The 12,516-nt window shown below is 40.9% G+C and overlaps 1 long non-coding RNA gene and 1 pseudogene across 1 annotated transcript; one reads left to right on the top strand and one right to left on the bottom strand.

Annotated features, from left to right (window-relative positions):
* Nucleotides 1-317: 317 nt before the first annotated feature.
* LOC127348693 (uncharacterized) lies at nucleotides 318-914 on the bottom strand. The gene is made up of 3 exons (XR_011744832.1): nucleotides 639-914; nucleotides 491-550; nucleotides 318-418 (listed from the first exon to the last, which is right to left on the bottom strand). It is a non-coding gene; the product is annotated as an uncharacterized lncRNA (long non-coding RNA).
* Nucleotides 915-1,121: 207 nt separating this feature from the next.
* On the top strand, nucleotides 1,122-7,362 carry LOC127332797 (uncharacterized; annotated as a pseudogene).
* The last annotated feature ends 5,154 nt before the right edge of the window (nucleotides 7,363-12,516 follow it).

The raw sequence follows: 12,516 nt of genomic DNA, 5'->3' as shown, positions 1-12,516 counted from the left end.
TTCTCGAATTTTCATCCAGATTCTCACCGCTCTTTCTCATCTGCGAAGAAATAAAAATAAAAAGGTTGTAATGTTGAGATTCAGGAAACTAAAGTTGACAATGCATTCTTTTAATTCCACAAACATTAGATATCATGATTTCTTAATAGATAACCAAGTAGATTTGTCAGCGAATAATCTTTACCTCATGTTCTTCAGGAAAAGGAGGTGTTGGTGATGATTGTCCTTGATATGAGAATTCATTGCTACCCTCGCAGTTAGGATGATGCTTCCATACAATGACAAAGTTAATAAAATAAGTTACTCACTAAGCGTACTTTCTCAGGTCCACCATAGATTGTAGTAATAAATGTACCTTTATTGTATCTTTTGGTCTGCTCACTAAGCGTACTTGCTCAGGTCCACTAGCATGAACTCTCTACAAAAGTGCAATATTAAGGAAGAGAATTCAAAAAGAAAACTAACATATGCCTGGTACATTAGCAAATACCTTTCTTCTATTTTGTGGTACTTCCAGCTGAGATTCATCATTACCTTGGCGGAAATTGGCCTAAAGAATTATAAAGTAGTTTCAGTACATTATTTATGTGAATGTCCAAAAATAAAATTAGCATTGCAATTTTTATAAAACCACATACTTCATCCTGGTTTCTAAATACTTCAATAATTTGGTCTTGCTCTTCTATGCGTTGGTCCCGCTCTTCTATACGCCGCTTGAGCTTTGCTATTTCCTCCATAACATCACTCTCTCCGACATGTGATGACTCATTTGTTGTAGTCATATTGATGTTCTTGAGATAGCGTGGTAACCGACCATAAACTTGGTTAGGCACTGGAAGCAAACCCATGCCATGCACTTGTTCAGGCTTTTCTTCCCCCAAAATTGTATGTAAGGCATCACCTTTCCATGCAACTTTTCCACGGTCACTCTGTGCTAGCTCAATCCGCTTCTTTTCAAAGATCCCAATATGAATGCTATAAGTAGTCCAAGATTTTCCACGGTTCTATTTTATTAGCCTTTTGGATTTTGGCACAACACTGTTATTTGTATGCTAGTTGGAACTACATGTTGACAATTTCAATTGCAATAATGATTTTCAATATTTTAACACAGTGAATCTATGGATTTAGAAGCTATTAAGAGGCTGCTGCGATCACCTAGACCAAGTGATGAATACTTGGCTGGGGTAAAAGGTTTTCTTGATTTTGCATACGTGGGAAAAAAGGCAGATACCAAGATTAATTGCCCATGTGTTAAATGTGTCAATAGATTTTTACTGAAACGGGATGATGTGTATGGTCATTTGGTATGTGATGGAATGCTACTTGGATACACTGTCTGGGGTTGTCATGGTGAAACTGCAGCATACATCAGCGCCAACAAGCGTAAACGGTCAAAAGGAGAAAGAAAAAACTTAAACTCTAATATGCACCAGCTAGTTCATGATGCATTCGGGAATGCAGATAATGAACCTCCAGTGAATGACCGCGATGGTCCAAATCTTCTAGAACCTGGACCAGATTCTGAAACCCAAGCTTTCTTTGACTTGTTGGGAGGTGAAGATGTACCTTTGTGGAAAGGGTGTGAACTATCAAAACTTTCTTTCCTTGTACTTCTGTTCAACATAAAATCAACTAACAAGTGGAGTAATAAATCTTTAAATGACTTGCTAGCAGTTCTGCAACAAGCAATTCCCAATGGTAAGAAGTTACCTAGAACTTTTCCGGAGGCTAAGAAGATCATCAGGAAGCTTGGGCTTAGTTACGAGAGAATTCATGTTTGTGAACAAGATTGTCAGATTTTTTGGAAAGAGAAGGAAAGTGATGACTTCTGCTCTATATGTGGAATATCAAGGTGGAAGAACACACCAGATAAGACCACACTAACAAAGAAAGAAAGAAGAAAGGCAAGCCCTAAGAAGGTGTTACGGTACTTTCCAATTAAGCCACGGCTTAAGAGACTTTTTATGCACAAAGAAACCGCTGCAGCATTACGGTGGCATGATGAGGAACACACAAAGGATGGTGCATTGCGACATCCAGTTGATTCAGAGGCATGGAAACACATTAACTCTAAGCATCCACACATTGCAGCAGATCCTCGAAACATTAGATTTGCAATGGCCACTGATGGGTTCAATCCGTTTGGGATGATGAGTTCGAAACATAGTTGTTGGCTTGTTGTCCTTATACCATATAACCTTCCACCTTGGTTATGTATGAAGGCATCTTCAATTATGCTTACCCTGCTTATTCCTGGCCCATCTTACCCTGGCAAGAACTTTTATGTATTTATGAAGCCAGTTTATGAGGAACTAGTTGAGCTCTTTCTAGTAGGAACACGGACATATGATGCATCTCGAGATGAGATGTTTGATCTTTATGCTGTTTTATTGTATACTGTGAGCGACTACCCCGGGCTAGCGATTGTTGCAGGATATAGTATCAGTAGTGACTTTGGTTGTTTTCCATGTCGCGATGAAACATTGTCTAAACGCCTCCAACATGGGCAGAAGTACTGTTACATGGGGCATCACCGGTTTCTACCTCCAGATCATGAGTTCCGTTTTGATGCCAAATCATTTGATGGGTCTGAAGAACATAGAGCAGCACCCATTGCTTATGCTCAGACTGCAATTCTTGACAAGATAAAATCAGTTAAGGACTTTGAGAAATCCAAAACCTGGAAGTGTGAAAGCGGCTTGTTCTCTTTGCCCTATTGGGACACCAATTTACTCCGTCACAATCTAGATATCATGCATATTGAGAAGAACGTATGTGAGAATATATATGGGACACTTCTAGGCATAGATGGCAAGTCTAAGGATATTTTGAAAGCACGTCTAGACCTAGAACAAATGAAGATTAGGAAAGAGCTGCATCCACTAAAAAAGCCTAATAATAAATATTATTTGCCTGCTGCTTCTTATAACATGTCTAAAAAAGGGAAGCAACAATGTTGCAAAGTTCTGCATGATATAAGAGTTTCAGATGGGTTCTCGGGAAACATATCAAGATGTGTAAACGTTCCTCAAGGGAAAATTTCGGGTCTTAAAAGTCATGACTGTCATATTCTAATCCAACAACTTCTGCCACTTGCTCTACGATATCTACTCCCAGATAATGTTACTTCTGTGTTGTTTGATCTATTCGGATATTTTAGAGAAGTGAGTGCAAAAGTTCTTTACATTGGAGATCTCGAGAAATTGGAGGAGAGAATCATAATGACGTTACGTCGTATGGAAATGATATTCCCGCCAGGATTTTTTACTGTTATGGTGCATTTGGTTATTCATCTAGCAACTGAGCCAAAAATAGGTGGTCCAGTTTGCTACCGTTCGATGTGGTTTACGGAAAGGTATGCTAGCTTCTCATAATGGGGATGCATTTGCTATCTGTGTAGAAAAATATTATTTAACTAATTTCTTCCTTTTGTTTTTTTTGTTTATGTAGGTACCTAGGTAAGCTGAAATCAAATGTTCGCACTAAAGCTCATCCCGAAGGATCTATAGCTGAAGCATATTTGGCAGATGAGTGCATGACATTCTGTTCAAGATATATTGTTGGTTTTGAGACCAAACATAACTTGACTTCACGGAACGAAGATAGTGAGGAGTTGGTTGGGCATTGTGACGTCACACGAAGATCAACTTTATTTCCTCATGCTGGCAACCCACTTGGAAAGCCTGGGAATTTTGTTTTAAGGGGTCTAGATAAAGTACAAGCTCACATATATGTATTGTTCAATTGTTCTGATGTGAACTCATACCTTAGGTAATCCTTTAGCTTCTAGATTATTAATAAGTAGCTTTTCCTACCTAATTAGACATTTTTCGCAAATTTCTCTGCAGAGCTCATGCTGATGAGATCACGCACAGACGCAATGTAAACCTAGATACTATCGAGAGGACCCAGAACGAGAAGTTCCACGAATGGTTCCGAGCTCATGTAAGTGCCATATTCTGCATGCTCTACATGTACCACTACATTTATTTCCAATATGCTTCTAAGTGCCATATTCTGCATGCTCTTCATGTACCACTACATTGATTTCCAATATGCTTCTAAGTATGCAGATCAAGAAATTGGAGGAGGAAAATGGCATAAATAGTATTAAAAATGATATTAGATGCTGGCCCGGGGCCCAGTTCATGCAACAAGAAGATATCGTGCTCCCGAGGCATTCGTTTTAGGCCTAAACGCTTGGATAAAAAAACACAAAATAGTGGAGTCATGGTAACTGCAAAAACATCTCGATATTCTACAACAGGGAATGCAAATCCAGTTTTACGTGATGTGACATACTATGGGAGGATAATTGATATTATCGAGATGAACTATTCTGGGCAATTTTCAGTGGTGTTGTTTAAATGTGAATGGGTTGATGTATTTTCTGAACAAGGAATACAGAAAGACAAGTATGGTTACACACTTGTCAACTTCTCACGTCTGATACACAAAGGAGATAAAATTGAGCACGAGCCTTTTATTTTCCCTAACCAGGCAGATCAAGTGTTCTATGTGGAAGATGAACATAACCCAGGTTGGTCCATCATAATGAAGCAGCCGAAGCCTAGAGATGTGTATGACATTTCCATTGAAAGGGCCGCTGACACAGAAATGGAGCCATTCCATGTTTCACACCTTGGGGAGATGTTTAAAAGAAAAAACAATGACAAACATTGGGTTAGAACAGACGTCGAGGGGACATTAGTGGATGCTAATATTGCTTCAAGCAAGGAAGAAGGTCATAACCATGAAGGTATGTGCTACAGACCATGAAGGCTAGATGCAGAATACCTATAGTAGAATTATGTCCTTTTGCTTCCTTCCAACATTATACATGAGCCTTTTAGCACTCGTGTCATTTATAGTAGCGCTATCCACTGTGTATCTTTTCTCTTTGATATAATTTATTTTCTTGAGTTTTCCACTATAATATGGTATGTGCATGATAGCTAAGCTGATCTGGGTTGTCACGTAACAATTATCGCTGCGAGCTCCATTTTGTTCTGTTATTTCCTTCCCTTCAGTTTGTATTGTCTAGCTACAATGACTACATACATAAGTCCCATTGGCTTGCAGATTGTTATGTTTGGGCTGCAAGGTAGCAGTAGTTGACATTCTTCTTGTCAGTGCACTATGTGAATTCACTTGGTACAGGATTTAAATTGAAGCTAAAAGTTCTAATTCGTTTTCAATTCTTCTACACAGGTTGTGATGAAGAAGCAGAAACCTAATTCTAAGAAGAGGAAGCAAAAGGTCATTTCCCATTTCTTTGTCTTTTGCCTAATTATTGAGTTTTTTTCATAGTCTTTCAATTCTCTGAAAGAGGATGCGACTCTCTTTTTATTTCATTCTGGTGTGAGGCTATTATGTGTAACTAGATGATTCCCCCGCGACGTTGCTGCGGGAACACGTAGATAAATTTAGACATAAAATTGCATTACGGATAGCCAGCCTTAATTGTTTTATGTAAGTGAAGATATGTTCAAAGTTAATTATTTGGTTGAAGATGATCTAATATAGAGTTCGATTATAATATGCAACGGTCATATATAGAGATCACTGATCTGGAGATCGAACCTGGGTTTGAATATTACGATATCAGTATATTTATTCAAGGAAGATGGGGCAAATATTATGGTCACTGATCTGCAGGCAAGAGGCAAGAATAACCTGCATGGATGAAGTTTGTGGACACAATCTTTCAGATCTACTAGGTGTGCCAGTGAGTGAGTCCTGTCGATAGCTCATCCATGACATCCAGAATCACCATATTTCAAAATGTTGGCGACGTGGTAAAATATTTAGCTGAAATCCTCAATACATATTTTATTGGAAAAATGAAACACACCAAATTAGAACATATCTACAGTACATTGACTTGACTTATTAGACTGCAACTTATCGCCTCGCTAGCCATGGTCCAGATGACCTAGTCATCAATCAGCTCTTGACTCGTGGGATTAATAACAAAAAGCTATTGGAGAAGTTAATCTGTGATTCAGAGTTTGCTGGTGGGGCATCGCTCCATGTCTGCGCCAAGAACATGGCGAGCTATAAGAAAGAACGGCTTCATCCATTCGCCATTGCCAATCACCTTTGGCACAAAGCCGCAGAGTGCATCTAACACGTGACAAATATAATAAGCCAATCAGAAGAGAATGGATAGGAAGGCAAGTGGCTTTGCTCATATGCGTCTAGCAGGTCAAGAGGTTCACTGGGAAGCGCGCGACATGAAAATTTTGGTGATAATCAGAACAAAGCAGCTTCACTTCTTAAACTTCCAACTTGAGAGCATTTATAGCTAGCTCTACTTCCACCCGTTACATTTGCATGGAGAAGATGAAGAGATATGAGGAGTTGTCTCTTTTCCTTACGTGAGTGAAATTCCTGAAGTTGAAAATTAATTATGGTAATGATGTAGGAGAGAAAGGGTTCAGTGGAGGAGAGGATGGAGCAAAAAATGTTGTGTTTTATTTGCTGATGTGGCATACTTGATGGATTTAATAGGTGATGTGGCAGACTAAGATTAGTTGAGAAACTTGATGAGGTGGATGGCTTGCATGTTGAGAGAAATCAACTTAGTGGGTTGCTCCTATTTAGATATTATAGATACACACTTTACTTTCTTCCTTGTTCAGATTTAGGAACATATTTATTTCAAAAATACTACAAGATTTGCATTGATGCACTTACCAGATATATTTGATGTATTTGCAAGTAGCAACAGGTATAACCTGGAGGAAAATGTTTTCTTGATTAGAGTTCTGTTTGAACAAAAAATTTTGCCTAGGTGTTCTACATTTTGTTGACTGTTTACTCTTGATTAGCAGCATATAAACACTTGAAAGATGACCGTTTTTTGCTGATGAGCATCATTAGCAGTATATAAAACACTTGAAAGATGCCTGCTTTTGGATTAGCTAACTAACTTTTCTTGCCACTGCCATCACCCGTTCCATCGAAATGAATGTGAACAAATTTTTGCGCCTAACTTGTAACTGTCAAGATTGCCTTTATAGTTTTTACCGTTTAAGCATGCATCAATCTTGGCAAGTTTGAAGATCATTCATATTCTCTTTTTTGTTATTAGCTTTTTCTCATTCAAGGTGAAGAAGCAACCTCCATGTTAAGAAACAAGGATGTCAAGCTGACGTTGATCTTGAAGAAATAAGCAAAGTTGAAGCAGTCATCAAAGCTCCTCATTACAATCTTGCCAAATTTTCAATCCCAAGTTTGATGTGTTGTTGTCTGTACTGAATTGTTCATATTCCAGACACTAGAATCACGTATAGGTCACATGTTGACTAAGTACATTTATACCCTTTTATTTCATCTGATTTTTTGTTCTGTCAATACTTCTTAGTCCATGTACCATTTTTGTTCAATTGCACTGAACCGGTTGAGCCATACAATTAAACCTGAGATTGGTTTAGGTAAACGGTGGCGTTGGTTCAGTTTTGCGCCGTGGGCTTATTTGGTTCAGGTGTAATTGGGCTGACCTTGATAAAAGTTTGGTTTAGTTTGGTTTCCTGTACCAAAAAGGTGTGTATAGTTCCAAACAAGTCAGAACCATGGTTTACATCCGCTTTGAGAATCAGTTCCTAGGCATGCATCCAATCTCTACATGTCTGTGCGACCGCCATCGCCCCGCATGACTCGCTGGCACACCCTTGTGGCCACTGCTCGTGCTAGACTCTCTGACCTCGTGCAACACTTGCTAGCATCGGCGACCTAGACTCTCTGACCGCGTGCACCGCTTGCTAGCATCGTCGACCGCCGCTGCTCTTGCTAGGCTCGCCGACCCGTGCACGGCTCGCTGACGCAGTTTGTGGCTACCACCGCTGCTTGCGCTAGTTCCGCCAGCCCGACCCTGTCTTTTTGACCATAGTCATCGCCAACATTTCTCCCACATATTTCTTTATATGTGAAACACTCTTGTTTAAGGAAAAGTAAATTAGTATCACAAATATTGCAGAAACTAAATCATGGCGATGTTTAGAAATTTGTTAGCTGGATAACCGTGTTGCTTATCTCACTTTCAAAATTGACCACATTGTTTCGAAGACGGGTAAAAAAATTGGTTGAGACTCGATCCAAATATCAATATGTATACAACGAAACTTCGTACAATAGAATTTTTTTAGTGTCAAAAGTCTTCGAGCTATCCTAAAAAAGGAGAAAGAACTAGCGATTCAGAAGTAATTTTTTCATAGATCCGCTCATGGGCCGTGTCTGGGTGAAACAATAAACATCTAGCTCTTTTTTGCATTGATTTGCTAGTATGCAAGTGCTAATAGGCTGGATTTGGCCAAAATTCTAGGCGGGCCATGGCCCAATTAGGCCCCAACGTAGCTACGCTAGTCTATAGACAAGTAAGATATCAACTACCATTTCTCTACTATATATTTGCTATAAAAAGAACACTACTGCTAGTTTGTTGTCATTTTGGTAATAGCATGTAATTTTGCACCCTATGTGTTACAAACTTGTAACATTATATTCCTCCCGAGCTATGTGTTACAACCTAGTAACACAATTTCGATCTTTGAAAATTATGTGTTACTACCTTGTAACACCTTCAATCATGTGTTACAACTTTGTAACACTCTTCGCTTCTCCCATAATTTGTGTTACAAATTCATGGTGGACACAATTGCTGTGTTACTGGGATTTTATGGAGTAACACAATTTTTCTTGTGTTACAGGTATGTGTTACCTAACCTCTGTCTTGTTGTAGTGGTCGCACCCTATTTTTCTTCTCTTAATTTCTCTCTTTTCCCACAACTAGCAAAAGTGCCCGTGCGTTGCACCGGAAACCAATACTCACGTGCTCCCACAACTCATCCTCTGCATGCTCATCGAATTATTATTTGTATGTAATATTTTTGAAAATTAATGTGTTACCATGCTCAAATACTGCATGGAATATATTTTGGTTGAATCAAATATCAACACCGTCAAAGAAAAAAGTTAACAAAGATGAAGGTTACCTTCAAGTCTTCGGTTGATCCAAGAAAAAAAAAACTAACTTCCGAACAAAGCCATCGCCATGTAAGCCTCTTTAATCTAAAGCCTCATCCAGAGAGCAATTTGTAAGAGAAATAATTGCAATAAGTATAATCAAATATATTGAATAGGCGTTTGAAGTATATACAAAAATTGTACGGTATAAAATCTCATTTACTTGCATGCATATCTTCAGTTATAATTATAAATGCAGGTGTAGTGGACAGACATCCCGTCACATATTTTCTGAGCAGTCGTACGTTAGAGTAAATATTTTTTTACTGAAACTAATGCATAAAAATTACATACGCCTGTACCTAACTTTGAACAAAGAACAGCTTGATGGCCGCGTGGTAATTAAATTTCGGAGGCCAATGTATCAATCCAAGTCTCATAGTCTCTCTCTCAAAAAAAAGTCTCATAGTCTCGTAGGAGTGCAGAGGTTGCCGCGTAGCCGGCAATGCAATCGAACCTCTTTGCAGCCAGGTTTTTCACCGTTGCAAATTAAATAACTGTCTTTCTGAACCAATTCAACTCACGTATGTTGTCTATGTAATCCTTGTTTTTGGCTTCATTGATTTGCCGCTGAACGATCACACATGCCACCACGATAAATCTTCGCGACTGTCGGATTTTCACAAGCAATAAATGTGCCGCTAGACGTGGCCACCTGAGCCGCTGCGTCTCGCAGTCGTGATCAACTCGATGATCCTGCGTTGCAGCTTGCAGCTCGTCGGCTCGCACTGCCCGACGCTGCACAACGGTGCGCTGGAACGCCGAGGCCTCTACTTGCGCTACAGCTGCCCTGCAGCGCCTCCTCGTACGGCCTTTTTTCTGAGGACATCATCACGATGAAGATTTTTAATATAGAAGAATCATGCCATTGTTTGTCGACCACATCTCAACTATTGTGCTCAACTCTTGATGCAACCCACGTCTGCTGTTGATGTTCATCTCCTTCCGCGTTGTGGTGGGTTCCAGCTCCTTGCCGATCTTAGTTGGCCGGATAACGAACGAATCGCAAAGCACCCTTGTCGCTGGCCATGGCGAGCAGCCGACGGCGTGGCTGATCGAGCAGCCGACGGCGTGGCTGATCGAGCAGCCGGACGTCCTACTCGTCTGGCTCCAATCTCACCCCATCCTCGTATTAGGTGACTCGAATATTCATCGGCGATGCCGCGCTGGCCAGGGCATTGAGATCGCGTGTGGGGAGGTGCACTCGCGCGCCGCCATGCTAGGGTTGGGCGGTGTAGAGCGATCTGGTGACGGCTCGATTTCCGGGGGTCGGGGTCTTCTTATGCACGCGTCCGATCCACGGTATCGGCAGGGATTCTTTTGTGGGAGGGCAAATCGGTCCGAAAAAGTGTTGGACCAAGGAAACAATCATCCCTTTATTATTAGGTATAGACTTGCGGTACAAAACTCCATGGCCTGGTGTATATATACACGCACGAACCAACCGACTCAGTACAACCTAAACCTACACGGACTAGTGCTCCTAATCCATGGCCAGGTGAGTTTTTAAAATTATTGTGTAGGAGAGAGTGGTTTGAACTGTATGAACTTAATTTCTAGTGTATTTGTTGCATAATTATTTATTCACAAAAGATGTAACATCACATGGAATATGCCATATGATTATTTCGAATTCGTAGATGCATAGTATTTTCCCACGTGATCGCTGGCTAGGCCTTCTTCTTTCTAGTCAAACAACCAAATGTTGACCTCATAAGTATCTCACATGGGAATTCAGCAGTCATTTCTTTAACATTTTTTCTCAAACTTTCTACATCGTATAATATACTAGAATTTTAGTTCCTCTTGTACTCTAAGTCTCCCTTCTGTGTATCTCTGCATATATCCCTTGAGAATCACCTTAATAAAACAACAAAGAATAGGCTAAAAATCGTATACTTTATATTATTGTTGTATCTAAAATAATCTTCCGAAAACATCCGTCAAGTATGCTAAATTTTTTGGTAGCCTAGAGAGGCCGAAACTCAATTTGGAATTTTCAAGACTCTTTTCTCCATGACAAAGTTTGACATCTAAAATTTAAGGCATTGCGGCCGGACAGTCCGGATATGCATTTGGAAACCATGATTTTTTTTACCCTTTCCCACAAGCTGGAAATTGTGGGACTACCGGGAAGTTTGTAGTGACTAGTTTTTGAGTTTTTTTTCAATAAAGGAAATATATTAATATTAAAAGATACCAATTATATCTAGCCTCTGCAACAACGCAACACCCTAATGACAGTACGGATGCACACAACCAAAAAAAAATAAACAAAAGTCCTGCTATATCATCCTAGGCTTAGCAACAGCAATACAACCACCACCGAGACAACACCTGAAATACATCATCTCCAAAAACGACGCCTCCAAGAAGGAAACGATGCACCAGCGCCGTTGTCGCCCGACCAAAGATCTTAGGTTTTTACCCTGAAGATAGTCCCCGCTCTCAAAACAATGTTTCCAACAAGATCATTGCCAGGCACAACCAGTTACGGCCAGACCTTGGGTTTTCACCCTGAAAGGTAGGACTCTGAACTTCACCTGTGCTACCACCCCCACTTCCATATCACTGCTGCAAATCCCGGGACACCAAGCAAGTCTCTCAACAACGCGGAGACTTGAACCTCCCTTAGCTAGTCATATGCTCCGGTCTTCATGTTATTCCTTTCATCCGACTGCATTCTCGACCAAAATGTCACTTGATGCTAACACAGATCAGAGCTTCGCGCCGCTCCCTCAAGAACCAATCGGCCGGAATAAAAGCATGGGTGCGCACGACTAAATACCACCGATCCAGCAAACTCCAGGCAAAAAAAACACTGTTACATTTGCCACCGCTGCCTTCCGGAACTCAACACTCCTGCGAGATCAAGAAGAGCGAACCTCAGGTCAGTCTTCATCTTCGCCCAAGAGAGACCCTAGGACCGCCGCATTTTATTCAGGTCGGCCCCCACACCGGCAACCATCCCAGGCCGCAGATCGCATTGTCCGGAGACACCGCACACGCCCTAGACATCGCCACAACCGAATGCCAGCCCACCACCGGTTATATCAGCCGCCGCCGGCTTCCATGCCTCTCCACCTCACCACCGGTACGCGTTGATAGATCGAAAGACCCAGCACCACCATCCGCAGGCCGGCCATCTCCGACGAAGAAGAGGTCTGTCGAGGGTACTCCTTGATACGTCTCCGACGTATCGATAATTTCTTATGTTCCATGCCACATTATTGATGATATCTACATGTTTTATGCACACTTTATGTCATATTCGTGCATTTTCTGGAACTAACCTATTAACAAGATGCCGAAGTGCCAGTTGCTGTTTTCTGCTGTTTTTGGTTTCAGAAATCCTAGTAAGGAAATATTCTCGGAATCGGACGAAATCAACGCCCAGGGTCCTATTTTGCCACGAAGCTTCCAGAAGACCGAAGAGGAGACGAAGTGGGGCCACGAGGTGGCCAAACCATAGGGCGGCGCGGCCCA

The sequence above is a fragment of the Lolium perenne genome, chromosome 1 (genome assembly GCF_019359855.2).
Source record: "Lolium perenne isolate Kyuss_39 chromosome 1, Kyuss_2.0, whole genome shotgun sequence".
NCBI classification, from domain to species: Eukaryota; Viridiplantae; Streptophyta; class Magnoliopsida; order Poales; family Poaceae; genus Lolium; species Lolium perenne.
This window is presented reverse-complemented; position numbering and strand designations above follow the sequence as displayed.